Source organism: Lissotriton vulgaris, chromosome 7, assembly GCF_964263255.1.
Source record: "Lissotriton vulgaris chromosome 7, aLisVul1.2, whole genome shotgun sequence".
NCBI lineage: Eukaryota > Metazoa > Chordata > Amphibia > Caudata > Salamandridae > Lissotriton > Lissotriton vulgaris.
The window spans coordinates 576,015,380-576,036,592 of NC_141695.1; positions in this window are offsets into that span (position 1 = coordinate 576,015,380).

Consider the following 21,213-nt stretch of genomic DNA (forward strand, 5'->3'; position numbering starts at 1 on the left):
TGTAAAACAAGCTCTCGGCATTGCTGTGGCGGGGGCGGGGAGTGCATTCCTTTGAAGTCTGATGGTGGGGTGGGGGCGGTGGAGCGGCTTCCTTTGAAGACTGATGCCGAGGCTCAGACAGATGGTGTGCGATGTGCGTTGTGGCTGGGATGTGCGCGCGCCTGGCTCACATGAACTGTACCCGATCCGCAGGCAGTTTGGGTAGACTTTTGAAAGCCTTACTATAATCTCGACAAACATGCATTGCTAAAGCAATGCTGTAGGTCGAGACCTAAAAAGTCAGTGGAAGCGTGTCTACACTAGAATACATATCAGTGGAAATGTGTCTACACTGAGTTAATTAACTTGGTATTAATAACCATTTTGCGGTTCATCACACTATTCTTGAATTCCACTTTTCACAATGAAGGTTACAATTCATTCCCATCCACATGATTGGCATTTAAAGCTTAGTGATATGTGATCATAGCATAAAATGCCTGCTCTTCTATGACAGACTATTAGTGCTGTCTGTAACAGGTATAATAATATGTTGAAGAAGTCTAGTGTTCAGCCCAGATAGAAAAAACAAATATATGTGCCTTAGCAATGTGAAGAACCGGGTTTTAGAACCCTGCGGCGCCAGGGGCACGCCCAAAGTCTTCGAGTTCACCTGTCTTAGAATACAGAGACAGGGGATACTTCTCGGTGACGTCAAAGATCAAATTTATTGGCTGCAACCAGGAACAGAAATCTACGAAGTACGACACGGGTAGGTTTGCTAGAGACTGCTCAATTTTCATATTGCGAGACATAGTCTTTTATGCTAAAAATCACATTCCTGACAAACACCCATTATTTACGAACTATCCAATCATAGGTGACATTGCAAAAGGTATCACATAACGACAATCCCACTTTTCAGTTGTCCAGCCCACCATCAATTACACGGGAAAGCCCACCATTCTTGCTCGGACAGGCCGGACGAACCCATAATAAAAGGACCACAACCCAAACCATAAACAGGCCATAAAAGAAGGAACAGAAACAGATGTGAAGATAGAAGGAGTGTGTGCGTGTACCATAAACTCAGCAATGTCCTGCTCTTTGATCTCTATCTCGACCAGCTACCGGACAAGGAACTGGCTCAGCAAGGTTAGCTTCAGGCAACAGGGTCAGTTCGCTCAGGTCATCTAAAAGTCAGCTAAAGGTGTACGTGTCCCAAAGACTCGTTCGGCCGTAGTCATCGGCCTATGTGAGGGCAACCACAAAATGGCTGCCATATACAAAATGGAACCCGAAGGTTCAGAACAAAATCCCTAAATACATAGTGAATCCATCAATCGAACGGGATGAAAACACTCGTACTAGCCGCACTTGTCATTTGCGGTTCGCTACTACCAAAATCATAACGATACCATGACCTTTATGAAACGGGTTCAGAATTACGGAACCTCAGACCCTCCTTTTGCCCTTACATAGGCAATAACCTAAACTCACGTCAATCTGAATCCAGGTCTATATTCATCAGATCATCAAGATGTTGCTGAAGCATCATCCTATTACTTAGTAACTCTCTCTGGACAGGTCTCCTTGCACACGAAGTAGTACAAAGGCCAAACATAGCAGAAGCACACTGTACGCAAAGACAAAACAGGAAAAGGATAGCTAAAACCATCCCAATGATCATCAGAATCTTCCATCCCCAAGTGGATAACAAGCCCCAAAGCCATCCCATTAACGACCAATCTCCTTCGTCCACATGTATAGACTCGGAGATCTTATGTAGCTTGGAAATGGCCTGGTACACTGTCGGAGCATTGTCTGGAATGAAAACGCAGCAGCTCGATTGAATCAATTTGCATACCCCTCCTCTATCTGCAAGTATGACGTCTAACGCAACTCTGTTTTGCAGCGTCATAAGGCGATCCGATTGGAGCTCCGCAGTCAAATTACTAAGGGCACCAGCAGTCTCAACTATCGTGGACTCAACCACTCTCGTCAATTGCCGTATGTTCCTGCTGTTGACCATTGGTCCCCAAAACGGCAGAAAACCCTTCAAAAAATATCCAAATTCTTGTCTAGTAGTATCTTCCTTACTGAAGACACCTCTAACAACTCTCGTTCTATGGTAATCTGCCGTAGCAGTATACGTAGGGGGCAACAGGAACGAAACATAACATGTTCCCGAAAAATCAGGGGGCAACCATGTATATGCTCTATCGTAACAAACAAAATAGGTACCCTTAGCTGCAAAAAACGATGGGGAATTATGGGACGCAAAAACATACGTCTCAGTGCAAACACTCTTCCCTAATTGAGCTCTCGGATTCTTGCCATTACCTTGCAGACAAAAATGACCACAATGGGGTACGATCCAAATTGGAGAAGATCTTTTTACTTGCTGGTTTCCACTCAGACTAACACCATATCCAGTCACGTTCCATCCAATATACGCTAGTGTCTCATCTTTCGGGATAGTCTCATAGGAGTTAATTCCTCTAATCATGTCTACTATACCCTTATCTGGAGCACTATTCTTTGGATTGTCTTTCACAGAACGCAGGAGGTAAACTTCACGAGCATAAATGAACATCGTTCTGTATGCCCACACAGAACCATTATAGCTAAATGGCAGGACCAGGTAAGGAATACCCTTATCAGTAGTATGAGGCATAATACCACACACCCAACAATTAGTGGTGTTAACTACTAACTGATGCTGGTGCAAAAGTTGAACAAAAGAGTTATTATCTAATTCCAATCTTCTAATGGACTCGTGTTCAGGCACAGGATGAAAAGAATGCGAAGAAATAGTAGGAAAAGGCATAGGTTGTGTAGTGGGTACAAACGTCACTTGAAAAGAGAAAATAACATATCCCATCAAAAACATCGTCATACTAAATAGCATTAAAAGACATGCTATCAGAAAACATTTTCTACTCATTATTTTACATAATCTTGTCTTAAAGTTAATTTCTTCAACAGCTCTCTCCATCTCAAAAAACTCCATCCTCTAACCGTGCTGTTCGCGGCAGTTGGTTCTCTTCGGCTCAAGTGTACCTCTGAATGTTCCAGAGAGCGCCCTAGAACCAACCAGAAATGTCGACCTTGTGTCTTCCAGCTGTACACTCTGAGTCTTTATACCGTGACCCTACAGCTGAACCCGGATGGCGGTTCGAAAAACAAAAATAGATCAAAACAGTTTCTCAGATGAGAGAGCATAGTTCCAAAAATAACAAGAAAAGGTTTTAATTTATTTGTCCAACGACTCTCGGTCAGGAATTATAGCGGTCTTTACCAGGCAATATCTGTTCACGAAATAATAGCTCAGGTTCAGTGGTGTCCAGTCGAACTGATGGAGGCACAGCTTCCTGCAAAATGTTGTTGTTTTCACGCTCAGAACTTATCCCAATCAAACGTGCATCGCTGAACGGCACAAAATGTGGCGCGGTCTCAGTCTCTGAATCGCCTACACCCTCCTGGACCCACCGGTCGTACGGCAGAGGCAAAGGGGCCCTCTTACAATGTACGCCGTGGATCCAGTTCTTTTTACCGTGCACTCTTACTGCAGTTCGCGGTGCCAACAAGACCTGAAAGGGTCCGGTCCAGCGGGGCTGATTGTTCTTTGTCCGCTGAAAATTCCGGATCAGTACCCACGAGCCAGGATCAATGGCGTGTCCTGGATCTTCAGATGCTTGTGGCAGTGTATCATGAACCTGTTAGTGTAAGACACGCAATTTAGCCGTCAAATCGTACAGATAGTCAAGCAAAACAGGATGTTCAATCTCGCTAAACTTTGTCGGCCTCGGCACTCCCCATACATTTGCCGGGCGATCAAACACAATCTCAAACGGACTAAGACCCACTCGAGAATGTACTGTCGTTCTGGTTGACAAAAGTGCCAATGGCAAAGCATCGGGCCATTGGAGACCAGAGCTCGCCTGAATCCTGGCTAATTTCAGCTTTAGGGTGCCATTATAGCACTCAACTAAACCAGCTGACTGGGGGTGATTTGCAGCGTGGAACTTCTGTCTGATGCCTAAACCTTCACATACTCTCTTCATGACTTGACCCACAAATTCACTCCCGTTATCACTCCAGACCATTCTTGGCAAACAGTACCTAGGGAAAAATTCCTTAATTAGGGCTTTAGCTGTGGACAAGGCAGTATTATCTTTCAGGGGATATGCTTCTAATCATCTCGAAAAAGCACACACAACCACAAGGACGTACTTCAAGTTGTTACATCTCTCCATATGAATGAAATCTAATTGCAAAACCTCGAACGGATACGTCGGAGGCGCAAAGTGACCATCTGGAGTTGGAGTTCACTTGCCAGGATTATACATCAGACAAACCATACAATTCTTAACCAGATTCTCTGCACACTTGGGAATTCCAGCATTCTGCCATACTGGAGACAACAACTTACAAATCCCTTTCACACTAATGTGAGCCATTCCATGCACCATTGTAACCACTGCAAGCACATACGCATCAGGTAACAACCATCGCTGATGCTCTGACAACTCAATCCAACAACCAGTCGAATCCAATTTTCCCTTACTCTCTCTCCATACACTCAATTCCTTCTCCGTAGCTTCAGCCTGAATTGACTTCACACTCTCTATCATATCTTCACACATTCCTCTATCCAGAACCCATCTTGCTGGACCCCCAACATACATTCGACTCGTCACATCTTTTGCCACTTCTTTCGCAACTTCATCTGCAAAAGCATTACCACAACCAACGTCATCGGTAACCTTCTTATGTGCACTGCATTTCACGATCGCAACTTGCATCGGTAACGTAAGCGACTCAAGAAGTTCATTCACCAACTGACCATGCTGAATTTCCGTACCATGAGACGTGAGGAACCCACGTTCCTTCCACAGGCGACCAAAACTGTGAGCCACACCAAACGCATACAGACTATCGGTATACACAGTCACTCGTTTTCCTTTCGACAACACACCCCGCTCTTGTCAATGCAATCAACTCTGCTGATTGAGCTGAATTTTGTGGGATACGTGCAGCTTCAACAATCGTATGCAAAGTTGTAACATCATATGCTGCAGTCATATCACCATTCGGAAGCTTGAAACACGAACCATCTACCCATAAGGTACCATCACACTTTGCAAGAGGAGTGTACTTTAAGTCTATTCTACCCTTCGATTCCTCCTCTGTCCTAAGAAAGCAATCATGCTGTTCAGGAACATCTGTCTCTATAGAAATCGGCAACAACGTAGCTGGATTCAACGTGTTGCATCTCTTTATATGCACATGACTCGCCAAAAGTGTCAACTCGTAACCTGACAATCAAGCACTAGTCAAGTGCTGTGTCTTGGTCCTATTTAACAAGGTATCCACTGCATGTGGAACCATCACAATCAACATATTATCCATCACTAAACTAGCAGACAGTCGAATAGAAACAGCTGCTGCCGCTGTAGCTCTCAAACAACTCGGCAATGCTCTAGCTACCAGATCCAAAGTCGACGAGAAATATGCACATGGCCGCTGTTTATCGCCAAACTGCTGAGTCAGGACTGACAATGCACATCCCTCTCTCTCGTGAACATAAAGTGTAAAAGGCTTACAGTAGTCGGGGGTACCCAACACAGGAGCCGAACACAACGCATCACGTAATTCAGAAAAACTCTTCTGGCATTCGTCAGTCCAAGGAGGAGGATTCGGAGTTTCCTTAACAGTAAGTGCTAACAAAGGTTTCGCAAGAAGCGAAAAATTCTGTATCCATTGCCTACAGTATGAAGTAATACCCAAGAAAGCATGCACTTCTCTCTGTGTAGTTGGCATATTCATTTTCACAATCGCTTGAATTCGTTCTGGAGGGAATCTTCTTCCCTCCTTCGATAAGAGATAACCTAAGTAGGTCACTTCTTGTCGACAATACTAAAACTTCGAAAGAGACACTTTATGATGGAGGTTAGACAAATGTCGCAACAAAGAAAGAGTAGCTTCTTTACAAACCTCCTCTTTATCAGCAGCAACTAACAAATCGTCGACATACTGAACAAGAGCAGCACCATCAGGTAAGACAATCGTATCAAGCTGTGTTTTTAAAGCCTGACTATAAATGGATGGACTCTAACAATAGCCTTGAGGAGTGAGCTTGAACCGGAAACTTCGGCCTCCTAAAGAGAAGCCAAAAAAATATCTACTCTCCTCAGCAATCGGGATGCTGTAGAAAGCATTCTTCAGATCAATCACCGAAAACCAGGTAGCAGAAGCAGGAATCATAGTCAGCAAAGCAGTAATATCTGGAACAACAGGAAATTGCGGTACTACAATCTTATTCACTTCGCGAAGATCGATCACAAACCTATACACAGGCGGTTGCGAAGAATCAGTATGTTTCAGAACAGGCAAAACCGGACTATTGCACACATTACCTCTCGTTTCCTCAATCACACCCTTTTCAATTAGATCATAAATGATCGCTAAAAGCGCTATTTCACCATCACTAGAAACCCGATAATGAGGAATACGTGGCAATCTAACATTCGCTTTCAACGTCACAACATATGGTGGAACCTCCAAAAGACCCACATCATTAGGACCAGTAGCCCAAAGAGTATCAGGGAGAGAACGCAATTCCAATGGAAGTCGATCTTTGGACAAATACATCGGAGAGATCACTCTCTTACCCAATGTAAGCTGTACTCCTGAAGGAGAAAAATTTAGTGTTGCATACAATCTTTTCAGCAAATCCAATCCCAACAAATTCTCACCACAACCTGTTGTTAAAATGAGGGGTGCTTCAAATTCACAAGGTCCAACAGAAAGAGACAAAGGACTAGAAACCGGATTACAAACTGGGGCGCCAGAAAAACCTACTGAAACATTCGTCAAGCCAGACAAAGGTGCGCCAGGGAGTTTAGAGTGCATGATAGAACTCTTCGCAGCACCAGTATCCAACAGAAAAGGCTCTGACACACCTGATGTAATCACTTCAACATAAGGTCCACTCTGATCTACTGGAACTGACACAACTCCCTCTCTTTGTCTATGGCTGTCCTAGCAATCATTACCGTCGACATTCTCACCTTCAACATAGTAGTCGTCAGCATAATACTGAGTCGTCCTACCAGATGCACCATTCTGTTGATCAAAACAGTTTATAGAATTCTGTGGAGGAAAGGATTGGGCATTCTGGGGGAACACACCACGTCCTCTACCTCTAGGAGCTTTTTGAACACCTCAACCTCTCACACCAGAAGCACCACTCATACACTGTAGCAGAACCGGACAACTATTCTTAAAATGACCCTCTTCTTTACAGTACGCACACTGATTAGGGCCTACAGGAAAACGCTGTTGAGAAGGCTCAAACCTCTGAAACTGCTGAGGTTGCTGATATTCACGCTGATTATTACGAGGCGGATACGCTTGCTACAAAAGAACCTTCGTCTTCAAATCTTTATTCTTTCTATCTGCTTTCTCTTTCTCATCCTTATCCCTATTCTCATAATATTGTGCAGTAGCCAATATCTGCGCCGACGAAGAAACAGCCCATGAACTCTCTGAATCCTTCAACTTAGTACACAACTCGGGAAGCAAATTATGCACAAACTTATCTACAAACAACCATTGGCCACCTTCCGTACTCATATCTTGACCACTATGGTCGATAAACGTTTCTTCAAACCTAATGAAGAAATCAGACACACTTTCGTCTTTCTTCTGCTTACATGCTGATAACTTATCCCAATTCACTCGTACAGCAGGCATTAAAGTCTTCATATAAGTAATGATCCTACCAGGGAGTTCTGCAACTAAAGCTTCAGGTTTAGCTCCTCCACCTTGAAGACCATCTGCAGCAGCAATATTAGTCCATGTATCACCTAACTCTTGCGCATGATCCACATGATGAATCATTCCCCACAAGGGTTGAGGAACCACATTCCCAAACAACATATCTATATCGGCTAGATTCATAACACATGAGTCTGCTGTCTGCGACAACTCCTTATAGTACCCTGCAGGATTCTTACGAGGATCAGGTAAAGTCTGCTTAAGAGCCAAAACTTCAGCTCGCTTCCACGGAACATGTACCCAAACACGCTGAAAATGAGCCGGTACAGCTAGAATACCCGCCTGAGTATTAGCCTGAACTGCATCTTTCCATACCGGAGGAACCTCTCTCATAGGATATTGTCGTGCTTGTCTCCTAACGGAAGAATCAGGCTCAAACAACGACTGAGAAGGACACGCATTCCGAAATGAAAGCAATGTCGCAACTGCTTTTTCAACTTCAAGACCCACTATCGTTCCTTTCGCAAACTCGGACTGTACACAGAACAACTCAGACGGAGTATGTCCCAATTCACCATCTTCCCATTCCTCACGGAGGAAAGTACACATCATGTCGAAGACATACCTCTGCTTTGGTGCTTCCCATTGACAGAAGACATCCATAACCGACTCTAAATCATATCTCGAAGAATTGGCAACCAACTTACGAGCCATATGATCCAATACTGCCCGCTCTTCGGGACCAGGCATCTGGCTACGCAACTGTTTACGCGCAGAGGCAGGGGTCATACTCAATGACCCAAAGAAAGGAGACAAAAGACCAGTAACAGTATCAGTCATTCTCTGTCAAACAGAAGGAGAAGTTGCCATAAGGACAGGAGACAAAGCAGGTTGAGACAAAGTATTCGTAGAAGTAGTATCAGAAGGAGTGTCAGAGGAAGTAGGAAATACAGGAGAAAAAGTCGTAGGAATTGGAGACGGAACTGATAGCAAAGTCGGCGGCCCTTGAGAAGGCTGCGCCTAAGGAGTAGGAGCCAACTGAAGAGGAGCTGGCGGTTGAACAACAATCGGAGGCACAACTGGAGGTTGCGCAACTAAAGGTTGCGGAGGTGCTGTAGCACTCTGCACATAAGGGGGTGGAGAACTCAACAAATGTGACATTAAAGGATCCTTCTCAAGGTCCTTTGTCGCACCCTGTTGAAGAGGTGACAAAGCTGGATAACATTTATTGATAGCCATTTTACGTTGCCTGTGCAACTGCTCACTCGCTTGTTCTTCTTCATTATCTTTAAACTGTATAGCAGCCTGCATTATCGATATACCCTTCTCTCTTTTATTTCTCTTTACTAGTTTAATTTCTCTCTGTTTGGCTTCCTTTAGCCAAAGGCGGAAAGAGTCAAACATCGCCGGACGGGCTTTCTTCTTAAATAGTTTAACTTTCAGATTATCTAAAATCTCTGTGTCATAGCTACCATGTTGGGGCCACTTCAGGACACCGTCCTTTCTCGTATATCGGACCCATTCTTCATTATAGGTAATGGGGCCCAAACCATGTTTCGAATAGAGCTCATAAGTTGGAGTTCCAACCGGGGGTATCGGACACGAATCCTCCAATCGGGAATCCCTTTTACAACCACAACAAAATATCTTTCCAAGTCTGCTAAGACCAGGCATCTTCACTCACTAGTCTAGCTTCAAACTTCAAGGGATTACCAAACTCGATAGTCTCGCAAATATACGAGTCCCTCGGCTTTGGCACTTGCAAGTTTCAAATCAAAGATCCCGAAGGATACCCAAAAACTAAGGACTGGGAGACGCTCCACTCATACTTAACTGAGGTATCGATCACGTCACCAGAAGACCAGTCAATCATCTCGCTCTACAAATCGTCAAAGGGTCCAAGACAGGGCGACAGTCAGGGCAGCAGTCCTTCGTAGCCGTCGGAAAGCGGGGAACCCCGCAGCAAAAACCTTCTGACCACGACGACATATACAGCGGTCGATGAAGTGGTTGGCCTTCCTCCAGCTCCTCACGATCTTCAGGCTTGGACCGGTACCACTGAAGTCGCCCCACGTTGGGCGCCAACTGAAGAACCGGGTTTTAGAACCCAGCGGCGCCAGGGGCACGCCCAAAGTCTTCGAGTTCACCAGTCTTAGAATACAGAGACACAGGATACTTCTCGGTGACGTCAAAGATCAAATTTATTGGCTGCAACCAGGAACAGAAATCTACGAAGTACGACATGGGTAGGTTCGCTAGAGACTGCTCAGTTTTCATATTGTGAGACATCGTCTTTTATGCTAAAAATCACTTTCCTGACAAACACCCATTATTTACGAACTATCCAATCATAGGTGACATTGCAAAAGGTATCACATAACGACAATCCCACTTTTCAGTTGTCCAGCCTACCATCAATTACGCGGGAAAGCCCAACATTCTTGCTCGGACAGGCCGGACGAACCCATAATCAAAGGACCACAACCCAAACCATAAACAGGCCATAAAAGAAGGAACAGAAACAGATGTGAAGCAAGATAGAAGGGGTGTGTGTGTGTACCATAAACTCAGAAATGTCCTGCTCTTTGATCTCTATCTCAACCAGCTACCGGACAAGGAACTGGCTCAGCAAGGTTAGCTTCAGGCAACAGGGTCAGTTCGCTCAGGTCATCTAAAAGTCAGCTAAAGGTGTACGTGTCCCAAAGACTCGTTCGGCCGTAGTCATCAGCCTATGTGAGGGCAACCACAAAATGGTGGCCGTATACAAAATGGAACCCAAAGGTTCAGAACAAAATCCCTAAATACATAGTGAATCCATCAATCGAACATGACGAAAACACTTGTACTTGCCGCACTCGTCATTTGCGGTTCGCTACTACCAAAATCGTAACGATACCATGACCTTTATGAAACAGTTTCAGAATTACGGAACCTCAAATGCCATAAAATGGTGTACTCATACCCAAAATGGTGTACTGGGACAGGCTGTGTCACTACGGCTAGGTATTTGTTATGGTTTCACCGTTAGAATGGTTGTCGAAATGTCAAACATTTAAAGGTCTTGGGAGCTATGTTAGGTCAAGCGTGTGTCGCCCTATTGAAATTGTGTTTTTAGAGGTATAAGTATTAACAATTTCCCTACTGAACACAGACTATCATCACAAGCGTGGCAACGGGGTATTTCAGTAAGTGATACATAAGAATAGCCAATAGGAGAAGGTGCACACCCTCCCCCCACAAAATGAGGATCCCATGGCGGAATCAGTAGTGGGTGTATTTACCATTCAGAAACCTATTGCACTTCAAATAGGGGTGTCGAATACAGAGCAGGTGGAGAGGCATAAGTCCCATCCTCAACCTTCTCTAAATGATTAACATTTTAAATGTAATCTTCACTTAGTCTTGGGGGTGAAAAGGTTCCAAAGACCAAAAGCCGTATTTTCTAATTTGAGAAAACTGCAAACAGACTCATAGTAGCGACTCCTGGAATGCATCAAGGAGATTTTGGAAAGTCCCAGTGTAGACGCAGAGTTCAGGGTTGAAAAAGAGCAAATGAAAAAAAAAATTGGGCCAGTCACTCAGTAGCAGAATGGCAAAATCCTGACTAATAACCTGTCCTTGATAAGCATTATCTGCAGCCAACCTTTTAATTGAATAAACCTCAACCGATTGTACTCTGTCAATCCATGTGAGTAAAACACGAGTGAGTAAAGCATGGGCTGAGGATTAGTGGATCTCTTGCAAGTCAAAGTGGAGACCAATTAAATGACTATCCCAAGACTTTGGAAAGGCGAGTAAAAATGGTGTCTTGGTAGCCTCCGCCAGGTAAAGTTGTTGATCTTGCTGGCAAGACCTGCCATTGAGTCCTCCTCCTTACCATTGTCAAGGCCTGATCTCTCCATGAAGTGGTATGTTGTTTGCCAAAAACAGAGAAGATGCCATCTACTCTCACAAATGAAGTGGGACCTTACAGGCACTTGAGTGGTTACCTTCTCCCAGTGTCATCTGGATATGGGAACAGTTACCAAGTCCTGGACCTATACTTGAACTTTTTTTTAAAGTTTGTCCGCTTTGCGGTCCTTGAAACTGGTGTGTTTTTAAAAAGGGCCAATAAACGGTCCTATACCGGGATGTACTCAGCTGGGAGTGCCCCAATCAGCAGCCAATGCCACTGTACATTTACCCCACAGTCCCAGAGTCGGATATGCAGCAGTGCAGAAAGGCCACAGCGCATTTCAGAGTGGCGGTTCTGTTTTTGACTCCGCTTCCACAGGCGACAGTGAGTAATGTTGGAGATGAATGAAGATGAACTATGCTATTCACAGGGGATTTTAAGAAACTTTGCATTTTTTTATTCAGTGTGAAAATCTGTGGCGCTTCAGACTATACTAGCCCAATAGTTATAGCCTCTTCTTGCTTCTTGAGGCTAATGGCAATCACTAGGTGTTGCAATGAATAGAAAACAGACTGATGCAATCGGCGCAGTTATCTCTTTCCACCCCTGTTTATGTGCAGGTATCTGACATTGCCTCCTTTAACCGTGCTAGGGGTTAGGGGGTTTGGTGGACTCACCCCTCCCCGATTCCCAAGCACTGGTGATTTGAAACTGACTGTAGCCCTGCTATCCTCCGAGCACAGCTGCAGAAGGCGAGATATGCTGACATGACTGTCCCTTCTTTTGAATTGTATTCCGAAATTGTATGCCCAGAGTTATCTGCACAGGTCTGCAGGGTTCAGCCGCAGAATTACATTCGACAAGGCCCCGAATCCACACGAAGTCCAAAAATATGTTCTTAGGGACATCAGCATAAGCTCGGAAAATGAGTTTATTGAGGGTAGAGGGCAAAGAGTTTAATATGAAAAATGTTTACAGGGACGGTCTCCTGCTGCAGGAGCAGCATTTGTGAGGCTGGGAATTAGTCGGAGCTGCAATATCCCCTGTGCAGAGGCACTCCATTAATAACACACTGCATTTCGAAGGAAGATTAAATCTCCTCTAGGAGTGGAGTGCAGGAGGAACTGGAAGGAAATCAAGTTGTGGAAGGGAATATAAACGCATTATGGAGGCCCCCGGCTCGCTGGAGATGCCCGGCTCGGAACGCACACGGCCGCATGTTTACATTTATATATGAGAAATGGGAGCCGCATCTGTCAACCTGTCAAGCTCCTTTCAGGGGGGCATGGGGTTCCTCTGGTGGCAATAAATGGCGTGATAGCGGCGAACGTGGCACCCCCACATCGGTGTACAAGCTCGGGAAAGGGCCACAGTCCGTTCGTCCCTTGGCTAAATTGTCAGCTGTGGAATCAGGACTCTGGAGTTCTAAACTTGGCTCATACATTTGACAATATGTTTGATTCTGGACAAATCACCTTTTCCCAAGTACCTCACTGGGCGCGTTTGCAAGCAGGAATCCCCCAATATGCAGTGGGCAAACTTGTTATTTACTTTTAATTTGTCGATTGGCAGAGAAGGGGAATTGTTACATGTTTGTTGTAATTTCTTTAGCCACTCCACATTTAAATCAATATTTAAAAAAATCTCTATTATTTCAAAATCAGAGCACATGAACATGTACAGTTTATAGAGCTCAGGGAGACAATGATTTGGCAAAGATGACACACTGCGTCAAGAGCAGATGCAAGATTATGACTGAGCTGTTGACGGTGAACGGAGTACGAGTGAGAAGAAGCTCTATTTAAGATGCAGGATGGTTATCAGTGCCCCATTCCCCAGAAGACCTTGCTTGCAGTGCTTCATATTTTCAATAGACAAGATTTGCAACTACACCTGGTTTTCATCCAGACATTGGTATATGTGGTCTCCCAGCATTTCCGTTAGATGTCTCCTTTACATAGTGAAAACACAGGGACAGGACTGAACACTGGGGGTTGTTGAAGGGCTTTAGGACATTCTCTAAATCTGCCCACTCTCTTCATAAACAATCAATCAATCAGGATTTATACATGGTGGCTAATCACCCGGTAGGTTATCCAGGCGCTTGCAGGTCCCGGTGGCTCCTTCCAACAGCCAGGTCTTGAGGGCCATTCAGAATTCTGGAAGTGAGGTGATGGTCTGGAGTTATGTGCTGAAGCAATCCAGGTCTTTGCTGGATGTGGGAGAAGGAGTGTCCGCCACTTCTTCTCCGGTAGATGCTGGGAATATGAGCAAGTGAGAGGGAGGTGGAGCTTAGTCTTCCCGAAGGTTGGCGGAAGTTTAGGCGGTGGTTAATGTAGGCGGCTCCTCGGTTGTGTAGAGCCTTGTGTTCATGTGTCAGCAGATTGAATTGCATCTTTTCTTTACGGGGAGCCAGTGAAGTTGCTTGAGATGGGGTGTGATGTGGATTATTATTTTTGTACAGAGTTTTATATAGAGCATTACATGAAGACACATTCATTTTTGTTAGGCACAGGGAGATTAAGTGATTTGCCCAGAATCACAGGATGTTCAGATTCATCAGGGAAGGCAGAGGATGAGTCTTACTGAGGCATTTTGTACGGTCTGAAATCTCTGTTGGAGATGTGTGGCGATTCATAGTTAGAGGCTGCTGCCATAGCCCAATCAACTGGTGATGAGTGCCTGTGTCATGGTGCGTCTTGTGTGTAAGGGTAGCCAGTTAAAGATCTTATGCAGCATGCACAGAGTGAGTAAGCAGGCAGAGGAGGTGGCGTTGATCTGTGATTTCCTGATGAGCTTGTTATCAGCGATGATTCTGAGGTTTTTAGAGTGTTCGGACTGAGTCGGTGCAGGCCCTAGGTCTGAAGGCCTCCATATGTTGCTGCTGTTGCCAAAGATCAGTACTTCTGTCTTGTCTATGTTCAGCTGCAGGCAGTTGTTCTTCATCCAGTCGGCGATGCTGGTCATGCATCTGTGATTCTGGAGGTAGTGGGGTCCTTGCTGAGTGAGAGGATGAGTTTGGTATTTTCTGCATAGGAAATCATGTTGAGATCGGGAAATCTGACGATGTTGGCCAGCAGAGTCATATATGCATTGAAGAGCATGGGGCTGGAGGATGAACCTTGAGGGACACTGCAGGTGATCATCCTGGGTTAGGAGGTGAAAGGTGGGAGATGGATTCTCTGGGTTCTTCAGGTGAGGAAGGAGGTGATCCATCGGAGCGGGTGCCCTTGGATGTTGATGTGGTATAGAGTCTTTTGATCAGCATGTGGTGCGACACAGCGTTGAAGGCTTCCTAGAGGTCGGGAAGGATCGAAGCTGCTGTTTCTCCTTGTTCAAGGAGAATTCGAATGTTGTCAGCGACTGCAATCAGGACGGTTTCAGTACTGTGATTGCTGCAGAAGCCGGATTAGGAGGAGTTGAGAAGCTGGTTCTGCTCCAGCAGTGGCGTAACGAACGTTGAGGGGGCCCCCCTGCAAAGCACATGGAGGGGGCCCCCACGACTGCTAGACACACCACCTACCACTTTGCCCTACCACCCAGAAATCTAGACGGGAGCTAAAGGACAAAGCCAAGAAGACAGGGGATGGAGCGGTCTTGAATGTATTTTATTGTTATATTTATAGAGGGCCTACTACCCCAATGTGGAGCACGGAAGCACTTGCCTACATGAGTAGCAAGCTACAATATGTGTAGGGTGTTTGGTTGGAAGGGCGTTGTATTTGTTTTGATGCTATGTTGGAAGTGTGCAAATTCCATGTTGTGCATGAGGACCACTGACTAGGGTGCATGAAGCTTATTGTGCAATAGGATGCAGCGCTTAGCATTGGCTTGCGAGGTGAGAGATATGCACACTATTTTGTTTTTCATCTCTCTGCAGGTCCCTTTATGGTATTTATTTTGTTCAAATCCCACCCTTGTAATTACTGCACAGAGTCGTCCATTCTGAAAATACTGTGCCTACTAGTTAACGGGCATTCTGAAGAGTGGGCGGGGCTGCGTCGGCTGTTGAACGTTCGCAGCACCAGCCAGGTAGGGCTCCAAACGTTCAGCGGCCGAGGGAAGCACTGATAGGGTTAATGGTCTAGAGTAGGCATAGATTAAAGAGTGCAAAGTGAGTGATGCAACAGTGTGAGAGTAGGGTAAGAGGCGCGGGTGAGTGAGGTGACCATATGTAAGTGCAGAGTTGGACAAAAGAATGCATTGTTAGTGAAGGGCTTGTTTAAGTGAGTTTGCAGATTGAGCAGTGAGAGGGACAGGTGGGTGAAGTGTGACATGAGTGCAGGGTGAGTAGTGTGCTCGTGTGACTGCAGGGTGAGGTACAGGGTAAACAGTGCACTTCACAAGTGCACTGCGACTGCAGAGTGATGACTGAGTGCAGGGTGAGCGTGTGAATGGTGTGAGTGCATGGTGGTCAGTGTGAGTGCATTGTGATTGCTGTGAGTGCAGAGTGAGCGTAAACGTGAAGGGCGAGAATGAGGAGTGAGTTGTGTGAATGCAGGGTGCATTCCCGGACACTTGAAGCAACTCAGCATGTTATTGACACCGGCACCGGGTTTCAGGTACAAGTTAAACTATTGTTATTCTCGCATTAATAGGGATAGAGGGCAGTAGGAAATAATGTGCTGATCGTGCAAAAAACCTCCAGTCTTATGATTAGGGTTGCCAGCTCATTATTTTGATGCCCCTACAGAACAAAAATAAACATCACCTAATGCCGTATTTTCAGCACTTATCTGTGCATACTTTGAACAGCAAATATAAAAAGAAAACACTATTAATTGTGGTCTAGGGCTGCCTGAATGATCCATGACTGATAATTAAAGGGAACTAAGACAGAAACGTCACATTACAAATGAATAAATACATTTGTGTTATATCCCTGTTTAGTGTCAAGAGGAGGTCTTTCAGTGTCTTTAAACAACACATGGCTGGCATTTTTCTTTTGGCAACCCTACTTTATATTCTTTTTCATGAAATGCATTTTAACACTACAGCAGTAAATGTACATTTCAAATGTAAGGAATAGGCAGAGTGGGGGCCCAGCGGGTACCGGAACCAGAAAAAACCTATGCCTAGATTACCAGTTTACAAAGGTATGTAAATATGCAACTGGTCTCTGGCCTCTAGGCAGTTGCCTTCAACCTCCTTGCTTCTTGGCCTGGTACCTTTATCCTAATCAACAACCTTTGATACTGTCTATCATCAGACACTACTACTGTGACTTGAGAAGCTGGACCTATAAATAAATGATCATCTCCCACCTCAGCGACAGATAAAGCTTTGTATCTAAATCAATATTTACCTCAGCTGCTCTGCGGCATCCCACAAGCGTCACTCATCTCATCAGTATTGTTCAACCTCTACCTTACCTGATCAGATCAATCAACCTCACTCGCTACAACTATGCAGATGACATGTAGATTATTCTAAAACTAGGAGTCTGATGTTCTGTCTTTAAGGCACTTTACAGTTCCATAGAGACCTTCAAGGGGAAGGCACACAGTAGCTACAAGTGAAATTCCAATGGTACAGAGAAGAACACTACTGTTGAAACTACCACCTCAGCTCATCACATCTGCTAATTAAAAAAAGACCATTGGTGGAGCTACATTCTCAGTACAGGTGGAAAACACTTGACCTGCTTGCCAGCAAAGATATGAAATCTACAAGTCCACCTTAATTTCAAGAAGGGAGTAAAAACCTGTTTCTTCCAAAAATGAAAACGACAATAAATGGGTCCCCTGACTTCAAAACTAATGAACAGGACAGAAGAGAACACTTTAGTCAAGCATTCCGAAAGTCACAGAAACACCACCATTAGATTGCATGAGGGGTGTCTGCACACCGCGCAGGGTACATGAGAATAGTCCTCAGGTAGCACTGGAGTCTGACGCAATTTGATTCTATCACTGCTGAGTGTAATGATTGCAGGCTGGATGCTAATTATACTCTCTCAGTGGTGCCAAAATGTCACAGGACCATAACCATTGCACTGGCAGTTGGAGACTGAATGGTAAGTATACGGATTGCACATGGTGATAAATCACTTGTAGTTCAGCTAAGTATTACCATAACAGATCGGAACTGCAATTGGACACTGTCTGGAAACCACCAATACACCGGAACCAAACCACTCAATACCAAAGAGAACATGCGCCTAATGCGTGAAGAGATCTGCCATATGTGGCTGCCATCTTTGAAGACTTTAAGATATTCCTTCCAACCAGAAGCTTCACCCTTCCAGTCATCACTGACTCATAGGACATGAATGATAATAAGCAAACCAACCAGGCAGATCTCTTTCTTTGCTGTCTTTTCTTCCTCTTTACTAGACATCCAGGATTAAACTAGGTTACTGAATTGCAATTAGGCTTTTGTTAATTTAAAAATGCCTTTTTGCATTCAAAAAAGCTTTAAGAGTGCGGAAGACCTAATTGGTATGCTCAACAGAGGAAGTTGAATGAAAATTGTTTGTAATCACCATATTCTACACACTGAGCTTCTAGAGTGAATTGTAGCTTTCAGCTATTTATAACAAAAGTCCTGTGCCTCACTTACCCCTTCTCTCTTCACACTGTAAAGAGCTGTGACATAAGACACCATAAGAGCATTATTCTGGTCACACACACAAACATGCTGCCCACATAGGCTCATAGAAAGCACATCCTTCCAGCCAAGCACTCCCCTATAGTGTTGTGTGCTACTCATCCGACATTGCAATATGGCATCCTAAAGGGCATGAAGCGCCATATAAATGTAGCTTTGATTTAATGCAAAAGAACGCACTGTCTATCCATGTGGCACAAAGTCCTTGCACCATTTATTTATATGCCTCAAGCTACATCTTATCTGTCCTTGGGTGCAATGTTTATGTGTGTGTGTGTGTGTGTATATATATATATGAGTTACAGTGTTAGGCATTTAAACACAAAAATTGCCTTCAGAGTCTGCGGCGAGAATGCGTAAGCAGCAATTTCAGTCATTCAAAACACAAACACTGGCAGACGCGCAGCAGCACTTACCTACTGATATTCTTTGGTGTACGGAATAAACGTGGCTCACGGATAATGATCCGACCTATCTCCACACATAAACGCCGACATGGTAGACACGCCGACTTGTTTATGACACATGGGAGACTGGGATACACAGGCAAACCAGATGGCCTACCAAGAGAGGACCCTATATAGGGCACATCTATGGCAAGCACTCGGGGTAAACAGCGGCAATAAGTGTTAACTTATAATTTACACATTGAAAAGGCAGCAAATGTTTTTAAGTCACCTTTTTGTCAGCTGTGATTTTAAACATGCTAATTGATGAAAAGGTTGTCAATATTGTTTGTAACACTTGTTTAGGTGATTTACGAATTTTTTAATTTGTTTGCAAAAATATTTCTGTAATGAATACTCGTAAAAATGGTAAAAACGGAAAAAAGACTCTTTGAAACATACAAAATTTACCACAATGTAACCATGGTAACATCTGGATTTAACCTGTATGTTAATTGTCAGACACGCCCATAGCTCTTCAGTATATATGTATGAACTCATTTTGAATGCAGATGTAGTGAACAAGGCGGCAACGCCGAAACGCGTCTAAGCAGATACTGACTAAATAAATCGAGTTTGGATTCAGAAAAAAAAAAAAAAATAAATAAGCAGATACTGACTGAATAAATCGAGTTTGGATTCAGATTCATGGTGTCAGCGCCTTCTTCTTATCGGATAAGTTTGGCAAGACTTGATATATATATATATATATATATATATACACACATACATATATACAGGAAAGTGACAACATTTTGGAACAGGGCAGTGGAAGATTTTGAAAATAAAATCATGGTAACCGATTTTTTCCTCTGACTACTAATGAAGCAGAAGCAATTTTAGGAGTGAGACAGGTGAAATAAAGCCTTTTTGGCTTTAAAATCTAGAGCCTCTCGCCTGAATCGGGTCGATTCTGTAGCATGCGTTTAACAGTTAATTCCATAACTATCTCTTCAATCCATGTTCGCTAGACAAACCACAAACAAATCACAGAATTCCCCAGTGTATTATATGAAATTTGTGTACTCTCGAGAGTGTTTTGCTAGTTGCAATTTGCTTTAAACTTGATAATAAAAACGTTTTTGTAAGGATGAAAGGCTGGCTGCTGAGGATGCCGCTCTGTTAATGCAGCCTCTTGCAAACAGGAGGTGGCACTCCTCGTTATGTGCGTGTCAAACACAAAACAAATATCACCTTACTGGTGCAGGTCCAGGGTACTGCATTGCTCATCCTGTAGTCGACCCTGTGCTCCTCACACTGTAACGCATTGCCGGATGGAAGTCCTCTATTCATGAGGGACCCAGGGGCCTTATCCTCCACTCGCTCCGAATGTTCCCCTATGTTATTGGTTGAAAGTACTCTTACTTTTTGAGAGGCCTTGCTTGTTGCTCTTCCTCGTTTCCACATTGGTCCAGACTCTCTTGTGGGCAGGACAGCAGCATTCAGCAGGGCCGTCATAGGTAGCGCTCTCGCGCTATAGATGATGGACAGCCCTGCTCTGCTGCTAAGTTAGGAAGCTACAATCATTTGATTGGTGGCGGCGCCGCCTCAGTCTACATTTTGCGCGCACAGGGCAAAATAAAAGCCCATGTTTCTGCATTCTGCCAGGAGAGTTATTTCCCCGCACAAATGGAAAAGTATCACCCATTTGTGCATGAAATAGCCTAGCCTGGAAACACTGTTAGAGGCCCGGGTGCGCTGCCGGCCGAGACGCGAGGCCCGGGCTTGGAGACGAAGGATTTATTAAGAGGCTGGGGCACCATTTAGGCTTGCTGTCTCTGCTCAGACTGAGGGGCCCCCAGGGGCCCCCCCCGCACCGCGTGGGCTGCGTGGGCCTGTGTTACGCCCCTGTGCTCCAGGTGTGTCATGAGGTGCTTGTTGATGATCTTTTCCAATAGCTTCGCTGGGAATAGGAACACAGAGATTAACCAATAGTTTTTGAGTTTGCTGGTGTTGGTGGAGGTTTTTTTGAATAGTGATCTGTCATCAGCATGTTTCCAGATGTCAAGAACTGTTACGTTGGTGATAGAGGTGTTGAGTAGGGGGTGAGTTCTTGGTTGATCCTTGGATTTCCGAGGGTGAACATGTGGTGTGGGCATGGGTCTGTGGGAGCTCCAGAGTGGATTGCATTTCATGGTTGGGTTGGTTTCCTGGGTGGAGAGGAGTTTCCAGGTGGTCAGTCTGTGTGTGTCTGTCAAGGACGTTCGTAGGTGTGGGTTGGGGTTCAAAGTTTCTGTATATGGTTGCGATATTGTCATGGAAGAAGGTGGCGAGGTTGTCACACAGCTCCTGTGAGGGTGTGATGTTGTCTTCATTGGCAGCCAGGTTGGGAAATTCCTTACCAATGTTCAAAAGTTCCTTGGTGTTGTTGGCGCTGGTTTTGATGTGTGTGGATAGGATGGTCCTCTTTGTTGACCTCAGCAGGCAGTGGTAGGATTGAGGGAAGTCTTGAAGGCTGCTCTGTCGGAGTTGTCCTTGCTGGCGTGCCATCTCCTCTCT